At 43.3% G+C, this 21,804-nt stretch overlaps 1 protein-coding gene across 1 annotated transcript in view; it reads right to left on the bottom strand.

Annotated features, from left to right (window-relative positions):
• nlgn4xa (neuroligin 4 X-linked a) overlaps positions 1-21,804 on the bottom strand; it is a 127,671-nt gene that overhangs the window by 6,887 nt on the left and 98,980 nt on the right. The window lies entirely within an intron of this gene.

Here is a 21,804-nt window from a genome sequence, read left to right as displayed (position 1 = left end):
TTCCCTGATCTACATTGTACTTTGTGTTCAACAAACAAACAAAAAAATTAATAATTTTGACGGCATTGATGAACCTGTGCTGGTTTCTGCGGTGGGGAAGAAACGTAAATCTTATCTAAAAATAATTTACGTGAGGAGATTAAAAGGGTCATATTGCGCGAATACATGTTTTTCTGTGTCTTTGGTGTGTTATACTGTAAGTTGCCCATGCATGTATTAGACACGTAAAATTGCTAAAATTAAAGTGTCGGAACAAAATATGCATTCTATCTAAACGCGAATGCTCACCCAGACCTGCCTGAAACGCCTCGTGTAACCACACCCCCACAAATCTACGTCATTTCGTGGTATGGCTTGACTAAGACCCAAATCTATACGCAAGTGAGGTGGGCGTACTTATCAATCTCATTGTATCGTCGCCGCTGCAGCCATGTCGTGGAGACGCTGTGTTTCGTTGCGAAAAGAATGCCTCTTTGTTTGCCCTTCCAAAAGATGAGACAACTAATAACGAATGGTTCCATTTCATTTACAATACTGTTCCAGAACAGTACAATCCTAATATTCAAGTGTGTGCAGCGCATTTCACAGATGATTGCTTCATGAACCTGGGAGATATCAAGGCCGGCTGTGCACGAAAGCTTTTGTTAAAAAGTGGGGCAATTCCAACCATTACAACTTCACAAGGACAGTCTGGCGCTTCAGATTCGCAGCCTGTAAGTATATTTTTATTGTAAAAGACTTTGTTATGGACTAACGCGAGTTGAGTTTGTCATGTGTTTGTAGCGCATGTTGTTACTTTGTGTGATCTGCAAATGCAGACACACGCGTAATGTGAAAAAAGACAACATAAGTCCTAATAATCAGTAATTATGTTCCAACTAGAGGCAACAAATGTTGTGTTTATAATGGGGTTTATTGTCTTTGTTGAGTCGCTACGAGACATGGCGTAACACTGGTTGATCACTAATGACAAATCTTTATAACGTCGTATATAAAAGGTAAAACAGTTAGCTATAGTTTTTAACGATTTAACATAAAAAAAATTTAAGACCTTACCGGTCCTTTACATCCTGCTGAAGTCGCATTGGCAAAGTTGATGATCATCTTCATTTTCCGGATAAGATTCGGGCTCGAATTGATAAGGGAAGTACCGATGACATTTTATCACCTGTCAGTACAATTGCTTGGGAACATGATGTTCTGAATATGGTAAGAGACGTTACATTTCCGTCACACGCTTGCAGTATTTAACCAATCACTATGCATTGGTTAACTGGCCAATCATAGCACACCTCGCTTTTCAGAGTGATGAGCTTTGTAAAAAATCTGCACGTTTCAGAGAGCGGGGCAAAGAGGGGATACCATCATTCACAGTATGTGGAAAATACAGCGTTTTTTAACCTTAAATCGTGTATACACATTACATTGATGATTGATTTAATGTTTTTTTTAGTCCAGTGCCTGTATGTAAGATGAGAATTGTATTGAGCTCAGAGGCTGTCATATACGGATCAACTCACTTTGTTGTGTATTTTCAACAGTTTCAATTTGAAAAATAACTTTTATATTGATTCAATGGATGTATTGCATTTAAAAAAAATATCATTGATTTATTGCGGGACATTTTTTTCATAATAAATCTTTTAAAATCAAAATCTGGATTTGAATAGAACCTAAAGATGCTATGTGAAACTTTGAAACAGAAAATAGTCATTTTCATATTGCCACTTTCTTTGTAAAGAAAACACATTTTTACTCAAATTAATCTAAATGGATTCATAGCGTTTTGGAACCAAACTCTTCATATATTATTGCCTTTTGCAAATGACAAAGACCTCAATTTTAAAACAAACTTTTTTTTTATTGGTAAAGGCAGAACAACGAAGAGGAATGAGGCACAAGAACGCAAGGTCGGCTATAGCCCAACGAGATTAAGCTAAATATAAGAATAAAATAAAATGTCACATGAAAACAAATGAAAGCAAATTGTTCGGTGCAAATTTACACAGCCTTAATGAAAAAATATAACGGAATGCTGTGAAGCAAAAATTTGCCAGTATTTTGGCAACATAGCCTAACTGCAATTCAAAAGGCACGGTATAATGTTTTTTCAGTAATATGATGTAGGTTACATTATGTGAGTTTAAAAATAAGTTTATCGTTTTTTTAAAACAAAGTTTGAGAAAAGTTTTTTAGCATTTAGATTTTGTAACCATTTCCGAATAAGCTCAAGCAGATCGAATGAAAAACCCGTTTATAGGGCCTAAAGCATATTGCACATATGCTATAAAACCGTTAATAAACACTTAGGTCAGTATATGATCATCATGTTTATATTGTTTACATTTTGTTGAGAAAAACAAGTGCATAAATGTTCGGGTGAAAGTTTGGAGTTAGACTGTTAACAGTGTCTGCACAGAAACTGTTGGGATTCTCTGAAGCGCAGCATGAGCACGGCAGAAGCACACAGCCATGTTTGAAAGGTTGGTAAGCAATCACGTTTGTTGAAACGTGGTGTATTTTCGTGTTAATAGTTTTGATAAGACTCTTGCATTCATCCATGATTTAGCTAAAGACAAACAGTAGGTCTATTTTTTAGTTTTCGATTTACTAACGAACAAAAAAAACTTGCTTAACTATATTTGTTTTCATTGTCAAATTATATACGATTTATTATAGATGTGTGTCTTCATTACACGGCTTTTACGGCATTGTTTCTGCCTTTTGTACACACAAGGAGCTTTCCAGGACTGATCCCGTTTCGGATCTTTTCGGATCAATCTGGGATGCATTATAAGAGTGTCTCTGGAGAAGCATCACATTCAGTTCACCGTATGACGGCCGACTCGTGAATGAATGAGTACAAAAAGCAGCGTTTCCAAAAACATGACACTGTTACTTGCTGTTTGATATATAAATATGATACAGACAATATGTACAAGAGAACGGCTTTACTGGGCAATATGCTGTATTAGGAAATGTTTAGAAAGTAGAAGCAAAAGTCTGAAGTTGCAACACACAAAAGTATGTGATAACGTCATGAATATGTTAATTAGCCTATGACGTAATCAATCCCCACAGTTCCATAAAATCCTAGCAGAAACTCAGTAGTTTATTTAAATTTGGTAAATGTCCCATTTGGACAGAGTGTGTGCTGTATTCAAAGAGTTTCATTAAACGTTCATCTTATATATTTTGGTTGCATGTGTGAGTTATTAAAACTTTTACTGCTTTTGTAAACTAGGCAAGTAATATTAAAATATTTATTAAATGAATCAAATAAAATTGCAAAAAATTCCAAGGTATCTGCAAATATCACATCGTTGGTGGAGAAAATCGCTATTGCATTGTACCGTGATGAACTTTCCGATTTACACCCCTAATAAATCGTCTTGGTTACGGATGTAACCTCAGTTCCCTGATGGAGGGAACGAGATGTTGTGTCGAACCGACAGATTGGGGTTTGTCTTGAGAACCTATCATCTTCTGAGTATTTAGAAAAGGCCAATGAAAATTGGCGAATGAAATTTGCATGCCGCACTCTTCCCCGGATGTCCGGGTATAAGAGGGAAGCCGGCGTGCTCATTCATTCACCGTTTGGTCTGAGGAGCCTGAGAGCATGCCCCCGAACACTGCGGCAGGCGGCCAGTGTTGTGGCATAAAGGACACAACGTCTTGTTCCCTCCATCAGGGAACTTAGGTTACATCCGTAACCAAGACGTTCCCTTTCTTTTGGTCTCTCGACGTTGTGTCGAACCGACAGATTGGGGTTCCTATGGAAGATGCCACAGCGCTGAGCCGCGTCACAATCTCTAGCGGAGTGACGTTGACTGGCCTGGGCGAGTCAGACGTAGGCGCTAACTCGAAATTGTGACCGTCCAGTGCAGAGGTAGGGGGTCCCAGAGCTTTTGTGAAAAGATGGGAAGCCCCTGCCACCGGCCGTCACGGGCGGAGCCATAGTTCTCTAACCAGCGAGAAGCCGCCCGGCACCGTAAGGGCCACTTGGTAAGCATTATTCCCCCCTGGGGGAAAACGCTGCAGAGACCACTACCTACCATTGGGAGGAATTAGTGGAGACACCACATGGTCTCACCATCAGGGGAGAACTCATGGGAAAATGTGCGGACTGCAGGAGTTAACCGCAAGGTGGGAGTCCATCTAGGGAGGTCATGGGTTGCCGAGGTGGGAACCATTCATGAGGATACATCAGACGGAACATCCCACGGAGGGGGGTTACCACGTCTGGAGCGCCAGGTCCGGTTAGAGCTATGTGGGAGATAACTCAACTGTTCCCCGGCATAAGGGGGCAGGGCTGCTCTGCCCAGCCTGCCCCGAGGAAGGTGCTAGTAATGGATAAAATGCCTGTTCTTTACCCAGTGGGGGAAAGGGGAGGCGTAATAGCCGCTGATCCCCCTAGAGGAAGGGGAAAGGGCTTTCGCAGGCATATGCCCTACCGGCTGCCGGTCCTACACATTGCCCTGCAGGACGCGGGCTGACACCGGTTCCGTGCGTAAGTATTAGAACCTCACGGAGTTGTTGGGCATAGCCCAACCCGAGCTCTGCAGATGTCTGCTAGAGAGGCGCCCTGAGCCAGTGCCCACGAGGGGTGTGCCTCACTCCCAACGGGCAGGGGCGAATTGAGATCGGTATGCCATAACGACGGCATCCACGATCCAGTGCGCCAGCCTCTGTTTGGAGACAACCTCCCTTCTGCTGACCTCCGAAACAGACAAAGAGCTGCTCAGAGCTTCTCGGCTCTGCGTGCGGTCCAAGTAGAGGCGCAGTGCGCGTACTGGACACAACACGGATAGGTTGGGTCTTCCTCCCCGGTGGGGAGCGCTTGCAGGTTCACCACCTGGTCTCTTGGGAGAGTGGTGGGAACTTTGGGCACGTAGACGGGGCTGGGTCTCAAGATAATGTGAGAATCCCCGGCCCCAGTTCTAGGCAATCTGTGGACACGGAGGGTGCTTGCAGGTCCCCTACCATCTTGGAGGTGAGCGCCATCAGGAGAGCCGTCTTTATTGAGAGTGAGAAAGAGCAGCAGCTCCGAGAGGCTTGAAGGGGGCGGTGCCTCTTGAGGCCCGCCACCTAGGTCGCAAGAGGGTACGGAGCGCGGATAAGGTGGTCGCCTTCTCGCACCCCTTAGGAACCTAATGACCAGGTCTTGCCGTCCCAGAGGCTACCCAGCAACTGGGTCATGATGAGCGGCCGTAGCGGCTACATACACTCCCAGTGTGGAGGGGAGAGGTTACTCCCCAGTTTCTCTTGAGGAAGGGACAGCCCTTTCCCGATCGAGCAGCTCAGCGGGTCTTCTCGCCGAGAAGAGCACCAGGACGAGAAGAGGCGCCACTTATGGGCGTATAGCCGCCCAGTGGCCGAGGCCCTAGCCTGAGTGACGTCCCAACCAGACCGGGGGTGGGTCACTCAGGATCTCCTCGTCCCGTCCAGACATGGAGTCCAGGTTCTGCCTGGGATGCCGTAACGTGCCCCTTCCCCTAGGGAAGCAGGATCTTAGCTCCGAGAACCAAGTCCTGGTTAGGCCAAAGGGGCGTAACTAGTACTACTTGATGCTCCTCTTCCCTGGCCTTGCACAGGACCTGTTCAATGAGGCTCACTGGGGGAAAGGCGTACTTCCGCTTGTCCCGCGGCCAGCTGTGCGCAAGGGCATCCGTGCCTAGGGGTGCCTCGGTCAGGGAGTACCAAGTGGACAATGGGTGGAGTCCGGGGAGGCAAACAGGACCACCTGCGCCTGGCCGAACTGCTCCCAAATGAGCCGGACTGCGCGGGGATGGAGTCGCCACTCTCCGCGAGGCGTCAACTGATGAATGAGCGCATTGGCTGTCTGGTTCAGGACCCCTGGGATGTGTGTGGCTTGCAGGGAGCTGATCACCTGCTGACTCCACAGAAGGAGGCATCGGGCGAGTCGTGTTAACTGCCGTGAGCACGATAGATATATGCCACGGCAGTTGTGCTGTCCGACCGGACCAGCACATGCTGGTCCATGCACAAGAGGTAGTAGCCTCCTCAGTGCAAGTAGCACAGCCAACAACTCTAGGCAGTTGATATGCCAACGCAGGCGGGGGCCCGTCCACCGCCCCGACACTGCGTGCCCGTTGCACACGGCACCCCAACCCTGCAGGGAGGCATCCTGCCCTGAGGGGACCCTTGTTCGCAAGAAGGTCATGGGAGACCAAGGGGTTAGGGTGCGTCGGCAGAAAAGCTTGATGACCCTACGCCTGCTGCCGGTGTGCCATGCTCTCCAAGGAACCTGACTCTATAGCCAGTGTTGGAGCGGTCGTATGTGCATTGACCCGATGGGGACCACCCCCGCCGAGGATGCCATGTATCCCAGGAGACTCTGAAATTGTTTCAGGGGGACCACTGACTGCCTGAAAGCTCAGGCAGTTCAACACTGATCGGGTGCGCTCTGTAGTCAGTCGCACTGCCTCCGGGAGGCCGCGTGTGCGTGGGCTTCCTCGTCGCGGGTCTCGCACCCCCCGACAAGCGGGGGGTGAGCAGGGCCACTCATGAGGACAGAGTCGAGTTCCATACCGAGAAAGAGGATGCTCTGCACAGGGGAGAGCTTGCGCTTCTCAGTTGACCTGTTGCCCCATCCGATCTAGGTGCCAGAGCACCAGGTCCCTGTGTGTACACAACAGATCTCGAGAGTGCGCCAAGCTGAGCCAGTCGTCGAGACCTAAGGGGAAGGAGGGCGGATTCCACGACCTTCGTAAAGACTCATGGAGACAGGGACAGACCGAAGGGTAGGACCTTGTACTGATATGCCCGTCCCTCGAATGCGAACCGTGGGAACGGCCGATGTCGAGGGAGGATCGAGACATGAAAGTTCGCGTCCTTCAGGTCGATTGCCATTAACCAGTCCTGACACCTGACGGACGTCAGGATGCGCTTCTGCGTGATCATCCTGAAAGGCAGCTTGTGTAGGTGCCTGTTCAGAACACACAGATCCAAGATAGGGCGCAGCCCCCTGCCTTTCTTGGGGACAATGAAGTACGGGCTGCAACACCCGTTGAACATCTCGGCTGGTGGACGCGCTCCCTTCGCCAGAAGGGTGGCGAACTTGGCCCAAGTACGGGAGCATCCTAGCCTCTCACTGAGGTAAATACGATGCCCTGAACTTGGGCGGGCGACTGGATCTCGTAGCCGAGACGGATCGTCTTCCCTAGTCAGCCTGACAGTCTGGGAACCCGGCCAGGCTCCCAGAACTGTGACAGGGGGACTAAAGGTTCGATCTTCTTCATCGTCCCCCAGGGGGGTGGTTCGATGGCTAGCAGTAAGGATTCCTTGCCGGGGGAGGTCCCCCGGGGAGGAGATCGGCTCTACTGTTTTTCCTGCCTGGCGACTACGCAGTTCAACGCACTGTCTGACTGAGAGTGCTGAGGGCTGGTGTTTATACTCCTGCCGAGGGTGGAGCAGCTGTGATAACCCAGAGAGAGAGGAGACTCTCTTTTGAGAGTAAGTGGGTGCTAGCCCCCCGGAGGGGGCCAGCAGATGGTGAGACGGGGCAGGATCCGTCCCTATCCGATTTCCCAGCGATGTTGCTGGGGTCGGGCCCAATGGTAGCCTCAATCTCCCTGAGGTCTTCCCATGAGGGCGACTACCTCCACTGCTGATGGGGCGATGGTCTCCTCTTCACTGTCTCCTCCAGGGGGCCGCCTGAGTGGGGAGGGGGTGCCAGAACTGAAGGGCGTTGAAGAGGACCAGGGCTGCTGGGAAGACGGCCGAGGCAGCCGAGTCGCGGCACGGGAGGACTGCTTCTTTACTGTCGAGAACTGTGGCTCGACAGTAACACCAACCAGCCCCCTCCTTGCTAAGATGGGTGCGTCGAGAAAGCGGACCTTCTCGGCGTACTCATCTGCTCAAGGTTCGGCCAGAGGAGTTTCTCATGGACCATAAGTGTGGACATCGTCCGACCCAGGGCCCGCGTGGTCACCTAGGTCGCCCGTAGAGCGAGGTCGGTGGCGGCACGGAGTTCCTGCATAAGCGCTGTGTTGGTCTTACCCCCGTGGAGCTCTCTCAACGCCCTGACCTGGCAGGAGCCATAGCGTGGAGAAAGGAGACAGCTTGGTCCACCGCAATGTAAGCTTTCGACACCAGAGATGTCGAGACCGCACATGCTTTGGACGGGAGTCTTGGTCGAGCCCTTGCGTGACATCGACGTATCCTCTAGCTGTCTCAACCTCAAGGGAAGAGAGGGTGCCAGAACTTTGTTTGACGTGAAACGTGCCGGAAAGGGGGCGTTTCCAGGTCTTACTAAGTTCCTCATGCACTTACGGTAAACACGGCACTGGGGGCGGGCGCAGCTTGGAGCCGCGCTCAGACCCAAGGCGCCATGTAGCCAGCCGCGACTGCAACCCAACACTCACGGCGGTGTCTCACTATCGCTCACAGTAATCCTCATATCACCCTCGCTGTTAGCCGTAGCGGACGGCAGGGCCGTAGGCCTGCCGCCACGGAACGGGGAGCAAACGAGGTGGTGGCTGAGTCCCGTGGGAACACAGCCACCCGTGACGCAACATCTGAATGGTCACTGCCCGCAGTGCGGGCAGGACGCATCCACAACGTCTGCCCCAGTGTACTGGAAGCAGGCATCGTTTCCGTCCCCCTCCTCGATGAGTGTCTTGCACCCATGAGAACAGCGGGACAAGCCACGCTGCAGAAATTTGCTCTTTTAGAAAAGGAAATTTGCTCGAACACCTTCGGAACTGCCGAGACGCCCAGGAGAGAGTCACTGCAGGAAGGGACCGTCCGCTGCACCACATCGTAGATTCCAGAAGAATATTGATCACTGAAGATAGTAGAGAAGCCGGCTTCCCTCTTATACCCGGACATCCGGGGAGGAGTCCGGCATGCAAATTTCATTCGCCAATTTTCATTGGCCTTTTCTAAATACTCAGAAGATGATAGGTTCTCAAGACAAACCCCAATCTGTCGGTTCGACACAACGTCGAGAGACCGACAGAAAGGGAAACTGTATTAATTGTAGAGAATTTATCATAAGCCAAATGGTTGGAGTCATTGAAAGAAGAGCCATCAACCCCCTTCACTCCCCTTTCTCCTGGTTTCTTGATACCATCATCAAAAGACCAGAGTCAAAACCTCTCACTGAGAGTTTTGATAACCTTTTGTTTCTCTGTTGGATATTTTACGACTCCTAATCTTCAAAGCAGAGGGGAGAAGTCTCTCTGTCTAATCTGAAACTTAACATCTGAGGCTAACCAGAGAAACTTCTCTGACAAATAGGAACTTGTGTGATTCAACTGTCCTTTTCTATAAATATATCTAAATATCTAGGTTATATGTTGTCGCTCTTGCCATTTTTAAATAATCTGTAATTGTTAAATAGGAAAGTTAATTCAGGCTTTGTTTGTATTCGTACCTCCGAATGAATCATGACTTGTTGCAATTCAAACCTTAGCATATTTGATATATAAATGTTTGTCTTTACAATTCCTCTTTGTTTGCATATATTGTGTGACCATAGAACATTCTCTTTTCATTATTTTATAATTTGGAATGGTATTTTGTAAAGTTGCCAGGAGGTCATAAAGATGCAAATTAGCTGTTGAGTAGACAAAAAACCTCTTCCCTGCTCAACTCTGATTGGTCGATTCAAACTCAGGTGGGCATGCCCTCTTATGAAGTTAAATATCAAGCCTGCTCTTAAAAGACGTTCTTCCTCTCTTCTCTTCCACTGGGGGGGAAAGAAGGAACAATGGACTTCTGCTGCCATGTGGTTAAGCCATGCGGCCAATCACGAGGCCCACAACTTTCTGCAGGACTGCCTTCTGAAACCTTTTGAACAATTCCATCTCTACACGCACATATGGATATCGGTCCAGCACAGAGCTTGCAAGTATCCGTTTCTATTTATAGAATAGCAGCGTTAAGTCTGTGCCTCTTTGTTAAAGATGATTTTATTGGTGTTCAGAAATTGCTGCCATGCCCTCTCTCTCTCTCTCTCTCTCTCTCTCTCTCTCTCTCTCTCTTTCTCTCTCCGCGCTTCCTAGCGCATTTGTGTTTCATGTTTTGGTTGTTTTATGCGATCGTCATTGTTTTTTTTACCATGTAGAGTAGGAGATTAATAAACAACCATATATATTTATTTGTGATGGGTTTCTGTATTCATGCTCACAAACTTGGTCCCTTTTACTGTGTTTCGATTTACGCTCCCTTTGCTCTAAATCCTGTTTGGTAAAGTCACGCTACTTATGGCCATGAGATAATGTAAAGTATATAATATCATTGAGGCATTTGCTGGACGAATGTATACAAGTATTGTTATGCTTTATATTACGAATCAGAGACCATAAAATATGTATGTTTGATCACGATTATTATACGTATTTTCCTTTGAGCTAAACTAATTCCTTGACTGAAATTGATGTTTTAAATAACTCATTTCATGGATGTGATCTTGAAAGATCTGGTGGAGACCCATATTTGGTGAGCTTTGCTCATCAATATAATAACGTTAGCTAAAACCGCTACATAATGAATCGCAAAATGTCAGACCTGTGAATACAAGAATTGCTGTGATATTTTTTACAGACCAAAATAATCTACAGCTCTTCAGTGGCTGTATTTTAGATAAGAGGAGCATTTCAGTAAAGTGGCATAGTATTCACCATATATCCCATTACATTCTAATTGTTATTTCTACAACCAGACAGGTACGTAAATAAGTAACGACGACTTACTTACTATTGCACATGCATACATTTTAACTGTTCACACACAAAGCAATAATGATATGTAACTTTACAACAGGGCACTTCAGAATCTGAAACAACTTTTATTGCCAATTACAATGAGCTAACATGTACAAGGAATTTTCCTTGGTAAGCTGGTGCATAAGAGTTAAACAATATTTAAAAAACAGTATAATATATATTGCGTCCCGGTTCCCCTGGTCTGTCGCAATCGTGTTCACAATGCTGCCCACATAAGCAGCGTCTCACAGGGAAAACAGCCAGTCCACCCCTGGTTCTTCTACTGGTAACACAGAATAATACTGCCTAGAGATAAATTCAGCTTGCTAGCTAATGTAATGTTCTTGTTATTTCTTTTGCTTGTTATCAGAAATGATCTCCAGGGGTATATTGTATATACAATTTTAAGAATATAAAAAACTGGGAGTCTGCAAACCCAGCTGTACTGCAGGTAATAAATAAATATACTAAATTACACAACATGTAAAACATGTACGAGTTTTTCATTATATGCTCTTGTCCTGTAATGAAAGGTTAAAGATGCCTGATTTCTCTAAGATTCTTATAAATCTGAATTTGCACAGAGCAGCACCAAATCTATCTCTGATCCTCAGTGCCTGAGGTACTCAGAACATTATATCTATTCACATTGTTCATAAACGTGATGGCTTGTGATGCGGCCACACATTCTAAGCGTTACCGTGGTGTGGGGAGATGTGGAGAGATCCTGGGTTTCCATTTCTGGAGTCCATCCATATAAAGGACCGGCGTGCTGTTTCCACTGCTCTTTAGTTCCCCTTGCTGGTTTCCAATAGACGCTGAACTGAAGGGGGTGTACAATGGCATGTTCAGGGATTTATTTTTATATATTTTTGTAATGATAAATGTAGATGGGTTTTGGTTTATTTTTAAATTTTGTAGTTTATGTAGTTTTGATTAAGTTAATGTTTATTGCATTTCAATGTATCTGTTGTCTTGTTTCCACCCCCTTTTGATTCTGGATGGACTAGTCCAATAAATGTCTCTCTGTTGTCTCATTTGGCAATTTCAAGGACTGTACCAGTAGAGCAGTCTGAGGAAGTGTTAGAAGATCTGTGTGGGGATGGAACAATGCAGGAAGAAGGACAGGTGGGAAATTCAGAGAGCCTATACTTGCTGACTTGACAAGCCTCTTCCAAGCTCATATGGCATGCCCGTGAAGCTCACAGGAATAGAGAGTATGCAAAGCAGGAAGGACGTTTCAAAGCTCTTCAACATCAGTTTAGTCTGTTACAGCTGGAGGTGCAGGCCCGCACAACCCCAACACCTGAATTATTGTCATATGCTGATGCTGATGACCCCATGGGAGGTCCAGGAAATAAGGATGCTGCCTCTAGCCGCCCAGTTCTATTTGGACCCAGCCAAAGAATAAGTCAGTTGAGGGAGTTGGGGAAATTATTATTCTTGAGCAATTTATAAGAATGCTTTCTCCTGAGCTTCAGGTTTGGATTCGTGCTGGTTTTCAAGCGGCAACACTAGCTGATGTGTTTTTAGCTGTACGCAAGAAAGGCCAGCCCTGGTGGAAAGTTAACAGAGAACAAAGCCGACAAAAACTCTCCCTCGTCAGCCTCAGCAACATTTTGCCAAATTTTTGCCCCAAAAAATTGGGCCTGAATATGTAACTGCCTTTAAGGGTCCTAAAAAGGTACAAATTTGCTACTTGTGTGAACAAGAAGGTCATACAAAGCCAATGTGTCCTAAAAATGCCAAGGATACTCACCCATGTTTTATGATTAGGACACATTTTAAAGTAGAATCTGAATACCCTCCACAGCTGACAACTGTGGAAGTGAATGGTAGAGTATTGAAAGCCCCCGGTAGTAAGCAAACCCTAGTTCAACAGAAGTATATTCCTGGTTTTGTCTCCTCCATTGATAAAAGATCTATACGCTGCAGACATCTACCTCAAAGTGAAGGGGCAAACTTATCTAATGGAGGTCATTTTGGCAGACTACCTACCATTTCCTGTAGTCTTGGGTTGTGATTTGCCAGTGTTCTGGGACCTATTACAGCCATCCTCCATATGCAATATGGTAGTTACCTGAGCCAAAGTAAGAAGACAAGGGAAGGCAAAGCAGTTGTGTCATGCCCTGCCTTTCTTTGAGGCTGAGATGGAAACCTCAGATACCGCAAAGCATAGAAAGTCCCATAGGCAGAAAAGACTGAACAAAATGTAATATAATGCTGCTAAAATGTTGGATAACGCTCTCTTTGAATTTTCCTTGGGATTCAAGCTACCTGTGAACATTGCTAAGTTACAACATGAGGATGGCGGTCTCTTCCCATACCTGGAGAGGGCAAAGCAGGAGGAAACGGTGAGTGAGTCTGATTGTAACAGCACCAAAGAGAGATATGTCTTCCAGCAGGGGATACTCTACAGTCAGCACGTGTCAATGATGCAACTGGTGGTGCGGGACGTCATTCTCCATCTGGGCCACTCTATTCCCTGGGCTGGCCACCTAGGGAGTCATACAACCAGTGCTAGAATTAAAAGACAGTTTACTGGCCATGGTCTGAAGGCAGATGTGATTCAATACTGAAAAAGTTGCCCTGAATGTCAAAAAGTCTCCCTTCAAACTCCTAGGTGAATCACTCTCCAACCTCTCCCAACCGTAGGTACTCCATTTGGAAGATTTGGAATGGATGTAGTTGGCCCGGTTGAAAGAAGCCGCTTGGGTAATTAATTCATGCTGGTGATTAACTATTATGCAACCAGGTATTGTGAAGTAAGGGGACCTCTAACATTGCTCATAGAAACATGGGAGGGAGAGCCACGGTGGGGGGAGCAAATGAATGTTGTATCTTATGTGTTGTAGATGCGGGAGCAACTGGAAAAGATGACAGCACTGGCCCAATCTCACTTGGCTGAGGCCCAAACCCAATAGAAGTTCTGGTATGATCATGCAGCACAAGAACGAAGGAATTACTCAGGTCAGAAAGTATTAGTAATGCTGGCAAGTCAAGAAAGTAAACTGCTGGCAAAATGGCTGAACCCTTTTGAGGTCAAGAGAAGAGTGGGCTCCACTACCTATGAAATTGTCAGACCAGGCCAGGATCGTCCTACTCAAATTCTGCATGTCAACCTTCTTAAGCAATGGATTCCTTGCCCGGTAAAGACTGCTCAAGCCCTGGTGATTAAGAAAGTGGAGGATGAATGTGAGGATGAATGTCTGCCACAGCTCTCTCTAACAAAGGTTAATCTGGATCATCTGTCATTGCAACAGCAGTCCGAGGTGAGGGGCTTGTGCCTACCAAATGTCTTAGCTGAATATCCTGGTTTTACAACCTACAAAGAGCATAACATTGTGCTAAAACCTGATGCAGAATAGAGGAGAATGAGTTACAGGGTACCAGAACGGCTTCAAGAGTGTCTGAGGAAAGAAGTGGATCTGCTGTTAAAGCTGGGTATCCTTGAGCCGTCTAAAAGTGAATGGTGTCATCATGTGGTCCTGGTCTCCAAGACAGAAGGTACCATAAGAGACTAACCTCAACTCTGTTTCCAAACTAATAAGTGATCTTATTGAGTGTCTGGGTAGCTGTAAATATCTAACAACCTTTAATCTCTCTAAAGGGTATTGGCAGATCCCATTAACACGCCAACCCGGAAAGCTGACTGCATTCAGGACCCCATTTGAATGGCCCAGCCAGAATTTGGTAAACGGTGTGATTTCATGATGTAAAAATATATTTACTTAAAGATCCCTTTAATGGTGTGTGTAGAATATGACTGAAAATACTAATTTTCCACAGTCTCTTATACTCCGTTCCATCCTGATATTAAGAAATCTAATAGCCGTGTAAAGCCATTATTGTGATTGTTAATGTAATGCATCTCCACATTTTAGAGGCTGCAATGCTAAACTATTGTGTTATGCAGTAACAATAAATAATTTTGACTGCACTGAAATGCCAGAGAAGTGGCACATAAAAAAAGAGTCATGTCCAGTTCATCACATCGTCCAGTGTCGCTGTGATGCATGGCAGAACAATGTAATATCATTGCGGTTATGTATTAATCTTATTTCTTCTTTAAAGCTCACAGTGGAAGTGTTCTGCCTCCAGAGAGAAATATACATCCACTGAAGTTTACCTTCAGGTTTTTATGCCAGATCTGTTGTTGAAGTGTAATAAAATGTATGTGTACAATATATCTGACATATAAAATCCTCAGGGTCAATGTTTCAAAATGCTGCATTGAACTTGGTTTCCCAACTTGATCTGTCCACTTGACTTACAGAGCACTAGTGGATGTTTATTTTCCTCAGTGCTGATATTAATGTACCATGCCTTGCTCTCAAAAAAGTATATGGATATCAGGGTTGTGGTCCTACATATCCTGCTGAAAAAAAAACTATAGAAAATATAATGGATTCAATGGACAGAATGCAAATTGTATTGGATTTAATGGCAACTAAAATGGTGTCTACTGGTACAGTATGTGCTGGATTCTATTGGTGGGGTGTTATTTAACAGATGGGAACCAATAGAACACCTTTAAATCCTATTGGAATAATGCCCAAAACAACTACAAAACTGTAATGGTTTTAATGGAAAAAGCTAAAGGTTCATAATGGTATTTTATTGGAAACCTTTAGAATTTCTGTAATGATTTGTGTTTCTTTTGTTTTTTTCATCAGGATACAGTATATGCGTCAATTATCAGTTAAATTAAAAAACCTACAACCAACAATCAACAGATTAATAGTAGAATATATTTTACAGATGTATGAACTTGTCCTTTATATCGACTGATTACTTATTTAAATCAAATAAAAAAGCTACAGTCAAATTTTAAACTGAAGGTGTTTTACAGAAATCCAGTTACCACATTAATTTATATTGGAGAAATAATGAGAAGCTCTGAAAATAGTGCACAATATCTAAAGGCCAATCCATTCGCATTTTGAAGCATTTCAACGCAAACCTCTGCGTCTTATTCACAAAACTCCTGCACAAAATGCACTGAAAATAGCACGGCATTGCCATTTTTTTCTGTGCAATCACACCTCCTTTCTGTGTAAATTAGACATATTATATATTAAACCTTATTCACAACACTCACTATAAATGATGCACATTTTCTTTTGATCACAGTACTGTAGCAGTAATTTATCAAATGGCATCACTGAGAAACAACCCACAAAATCGCCAATTCCACCAATTGCAGTATAGAATCAGCTGCTGAAACAACGCAGATAGCATGTGCTATTACAGAGTGCAATTTACTTTTGGCGTTCCCCATACGTGATTTATCCGTCTCATTTTTTGGAAACACTCAGGCTGATATCACCAGTGGAGTGTTTACCAGAGGCTGGAGTGACTCTCCTGCAAAGTGAGCATTCTCCAAGTGCTGCTGAAATTGCTTTTGTTTCTCTGCTCAGTTTTAAAGTACTCGCACTGAGTGAGAAACACTTAGCCAGAGGGTGGAGAGGAGCTTGACGTGAGGGACTGATGAGCCTGCCAATCCATCTCCTGACACACAGGCATCAGCTGGAGTGGAGACCTTGTTTGGCCTTAAACAACCCATGGGGTGTTAATAGAACCCTAAATGTAAGAGGGGCCATGTATAAATGGATGGTCTTGAGTGGCAGGCAATGTTATGTCTTCAAATTCTGATACAGTAAGAAGACCACTGAAGGTGTTTTTTTTTAATAAAAAAACATCACTCTTTTACGTTAAGGTCCCCAAGTAGAAAGTGCAGTGTTCAACAGCAGTATTGTGCACAAGCCTCCAAACTGTTTTCACTGGTTATGCTTGAAAAAAACAGTATCTGGGTTATTCACGACAACACACATCAAGGCCCAGTTTCACAGACAAGGCTTAGCTTAAGCAAGGACAATGCCTTAGTGGAATTAGGATTTTTAAGTCGCTTTTATTAAAATGCCTCAGTAAAAAAACATTACTGGTGTACATCTTGAGTCAAAGCAATGGCAATGGTATATTTTAAGGTATGTCAGTGCACGTTAATTTCAGTTAAGACAACTCAAACTTTCATTTTAGTCTGGGACTAGTCTTAAGACTTGTCTGTGAAAGCGGGCATATATGTCATGTGTGGCTCTTACAGTAATACAGCAAGAATGTTCAAATAACAGAATGTCTCAACACAATAATCGTTGTGCTTCTAATATGAGACAAATAGAAATATATTCAACACTGCACAAGCTGTATAATACTGAATAGATAGATTACTTATTATGTTCACATTATTATGAGAAAACATTTAAACAAGAGCCTCGGCACCCCATCAATGCCTAAATATGCACAAAGGATGACTGACTATGTATTGTACTTCTACCAGTACAGCAATGTACAGAATAGTAGAGATGCACTGATATATCAGCCAATAATCAGTATTGATTGTTAAAAGCAATTTTTCCTACTATCGGCTGTTGGCCACAGTGGTGGAAAGTAACCAATTACAAATACGTTCTTTATAGGACTTGAGTAAATTTGTCTATTTTTCTACTTTCTTAAGTATAATTCAATTGTGGTACTTTTACTCCTACTTGAGTTGAATAAAAACAAAGTATTCAACTTCGTTACATTTATTTTTCATCAAAAGTAAAAAGTATAACATGAACAAAGTTGCCAACCGAAAATTAGGTCGAGCTTGCGTTTGACAGGCACTTTTCAAACTACTGCATCTGTGGACTTCAGACAATAACTGACAGGTCTTTTGGGGGCAAAACCTATTAAAACTTCCAGTTCAGTGGGCGGGGGGTTTGGCGGGGCGCTTAAACTGCGCTTTGACATTCAATCACTGGTGCTTTGAATTATCATATGTTCCGGTATTTATTTAATGTCTGCGAGCTTTGCTCATATTCTCATTGTAAATTATGATTAAGAGTATGCTTACATGATAAAAAACGGAAACGTTTTTCCTTTGCGTTTTTGAAAAGTTTCACGTATACACCACAACTTATCAAAACGATCTGCATTTACATGGATCCAGGAAACCGAATAAAAATGATGTATTATGCATGCCAGGCCAGTCGATGGCGCTGTTGCACTATAAAGAAACCCTAGGTGCTTGCGCACATCCGCATACACTGTTTTAATCTAAAAGCGCTTTTTATACACGTTGTCGGCATGTATGTGTTTATAGTAGTGTGCATATAAATACTATCTCTCCGCTGGTTGTAGTGGTGCAGTAAATCTACTTTTTGCTGGAGAAATTATAATAAGTATGTCACGTGACACAAACATGCAGTATGGAGGCAGCCATTATTGTTTGGGGAATATTCGCGCATACCTACAGACTGAATTCATAATACGCATGCTTATGACGTCATCATTTTTTTCAAAAACTTCCGCTTTGAGACCCGTTTTCAAAAGTTTGAGCTTTCATTCCCCCAAAAAGCCGTTTTCGTGTAAATTAACAGCCAAAACACATAAAAAGTTTTCAGTTTTTAGTTGAAAATGATCTTGTGTAAACGGCCTCTTAGTCAGCTCCTGAAATGGGTCATACAATTGATATTACCAGAGCACTGAGCAGCTGAGGTAAATAGAAAACTCGGCTCATACAAGGACCCAATTATTGCATTGACAGAGCGAGGACAATGTGTCATGAACTGGCCTTGTTTCTTGTTTTATACTGTTGTCTGAGGTCTACTTATGACGTTTGCGTGGTATTTACATTCAAAAACATCAAAATCAATAAGTAATAGGCTCAAATGTTCTATAACAATCAAATGTTCTACCCGGGTTTTGAGGCCGGCTCGACAAACGCTTGGTTTTAATGGGCGTGCCACATTGAAGACTTGGAAGTAAACACCCACTGCTATGATTGGATAGCAGTTTGCATAGTAAATTTAGTTGGAGCCTTCTGTGAATTTGGTTAGACATGTAACTTTAGGTTACACATTAGCCCCTTTCGCATGGGATTAGTATTATCTGGGGACTTCGTGTGATTTAGAAATGACCTCCCCACATCTGTATTTCATGTGGTGCATTCGTACGGGATAAGTGAAGCTTGTGATTTTACTCAAATTTACTGACTTGTTTCCCGGATGTGATGGCAACGCTTTGTGTACAGTTTATATAGCGTATAGTTGTATGGTGTTTAATGATATATGACCATACCTGTCATGACCGTGACCCATGATCGTGAACCGGACAAAAGATCACCGCGATCGCGGGTCTCAAATGTTACAAGAGTTTCCATTATAAATAAACAAATGGGAGACTCCCGGCCAAAACGACAGTGTCGGCAGGTATGAATATGACCCAGCACCCGAAATAATATCAAAACACTTCAAAACAGCCTCCATTATTCGCAAACTGTGGAAACCTTGAAAAGTGATATATGAGCCCGCAAATCACAGAGATGCCGATTCGCACAGGACTAATATTATCACAGGACCTCGGTGTTCGTAGGTAATTGATGGGGGAATTTTTACTTTACAAATTACAGACATGGCCGATTCGCACAGGATTAAGATCACTGATAATCTCTGCAATTATTACAAACTACTAGACGTCCCCAGATAATACTAATCCTGTGCGAATAGGGCTATCAGGGCATATCAAGCGATCTCTAACAAAGCAATAGTGACGCATAGTACAAATATGTTTCACTCACATAAGATTGCTGCGCCATTCCTATCGGATCCAATATTGACGGCACATCAGTGCTTTTTATTTTTAGTCTCTCCGCAAATCCAGCGTCGAACTGTGCTTTGTTCACAAAGGAACCCACGGTGAAATGGAGGGAACAAACGCTCAATGTTTTACCCACGTGAGCTGGAACGTCTTTAAAAATAAACTTCAACCACGCATTACTAATTTCGGAATCCGAAGAAAGGTTATGCTGCGACTGTGTTCTTCCACAATCAGGCACTGCACAATATTTTGCGATCTTTAACGGTATGTTTATTGCTTGCTCACTCTACCAGTGGGTGGGGCTAGAGAAGTAGTCGTTGATATTCTTCTGTGGAGGCGATGTTCAACCTATCAATACGTGCATTCTAGGACCTGGCATTCGCTGGGCCTGGTGTCAATAACAATTGTAATTTCAGTAACAAGGGCATTTTCAGTTCTGACACTTACAGGATGTTTGCGTGAATACGATTCCCTCCTATATAACAAAATCTCGGGTTAAAATTGTCTTAATTCATAACTCCTTTAACAGTGCAGTTAAACCAAATGTACAAAGCAAACTTCATACAACGGCGAAATAACCTCAACATTAACAACAAAGAGCGCATTTGTTTATGTGCATTCACATTTGTAGTTTGGTTCTCTTGTTTATTTTGGTCTAGAAAAAAATAATAATATTAAAATAATAAAACCAAATTGTGTTTTTTTTGTTTGTGGGTTGTGTTTTGGGTTAATAGGAAACATTATTTTCCTATTATTTTATTATATATAATCCTATTGTATTTTTTTACAGATGAGCAAATAAAATATTTTAAACCAATGTGACCATGGACCACAAAACCAGTCTGAAGTAGCACAGGAACATTTGTAGTAATCCATTAATATACCGTATGTTTCGATTTTTCTTTTCTTCCAAAAATGATTAGGACATTAAGTAAAGATCATGTTCCATGAAGATATTTTATGAATTGCCTTTTGCCTACCGTAAATATACAAAAACTTTATCTTTGTGAGTGGATGCAGCAAAATTGCTAATAAAAATACCCGGAAACATACCTACAAACTTCACTCGCTGCTCCCCGCTATGCATCTATGTAAAGTTTAGGATTTCTGCTTTCGGGTTCTCTCAACAACGTCATTACATCAGTAACCCCATAGAGAGCTTTTTTTTCAATATTATTATTATTTTTGAACCCCCAGATTCCTCAGTTTTAAGTAGTTGTATCCCGGCCAGATATTGTTATACACCAATAGAAAGCTTATTTATTCAGCTTTCAGATGATGTAAAAATCTAATTTTCGAAAAATTGACCTTTAAGACTGGTTTTGTTGCCCAGGCAACAATATTTACAATATTTTAATCTTGGGACAGGCTGTATAATAAGTATGATAACGTACATCCAGTTGGTTGTTATCACAAAGTAAACCCTTCAGTGTGATATAAGACATTCATTGGAATGTCATAACTAGCCAATCAGAATCAAGAATTCCAGTGTCATGATCCTGTCCTACCGGTCAGTAGTTTACTAGATTCTGTGGACAGGGTCGTGACAGTACCACGTCTTCTATATTGTTATGTTATGTGTGGAGACACGTGGCCTTTGTTTTGACGTTGTCCTCCGGCCTCGTCCTTGGCCCCTCCCCCTTGTTTCTCTGTTTAGCATCCCATTAGTGTTTCATTCCCCTCACCTGCCCTGCATTATTGCCCTTGGTTTTTGTCCCTATTTAAATGCCTCCCGTTTCTTGTTCTGTGCGGTTCATTGTGTTTGTGTTTGTTCATCCACGTCCAGTATTCCCTCGTCATAGATCGTGGTCCTGTCTTTTTCTGATCGAGTTTTGGATTATATCATTTTGAATTATATCTTTTGTTACCTAGTCTTTTTTGTTTTGCCCCAAGTGGGAAGTTTTCTGTTTGTATTGTTTTCTCTTGTCGTTTTTCCCCCTCGTAGGTTTATTATTTCATTAAAGTATTTTTGTGCATTTACGCTGTCTGCACCTGGGTCCTTCTTGTCCACCGTTCTTGACATCCAGAGTGCCAGTTCAAGTACTTGTACTTAATGTATCACCCCAACCGTAACCCATTTTTTACCATAATCCCTAATCCTATATATCTAGCTAGGCCCATATTACTTCAAACTCATTAGCAGCATTCATAAAAAAATCCAGAATAACATGTAGCTATACAGTAAATTTATAGTCTTGCAGGTTAGTATAAGTTAAGGTAACCTAATATAAAGTGTTATCCTAAGATTAATAAATGCTGTACAAATGTGAAAGATGAATGTTTTTGAAATGGATGACTTGGTCTGAATAATGAAGTGAATAATGAAGTAAAGCAGCTCATAAAAAGCATCTCACGATCATACCCCCAGAAGCTAGTTAAAAAAATGCCAAGATACATTAAGCAAAGGGTGTTTACTTTTAAGATAATAATG

The sequence above is a fragment of the Triplophysa rosa genome, linkage group LG4 (genome assembly GCF_024868665.1).
Source record: "Triplophysa rosa linkage group LG4, Trosa_1v2, whole genome shotgun sequence".
Lineage (NCBI taxonomy): Eukaryota > Metazoa > Chordata > Actinopteri > Cypriniformes > Nemacheilidae > Triplophysa > Triplophysa rosa.
Note: the sequence above shows the minus strand (reverse complement) of the source record. Positions and strands in the feature narration are given on the sequence as shown.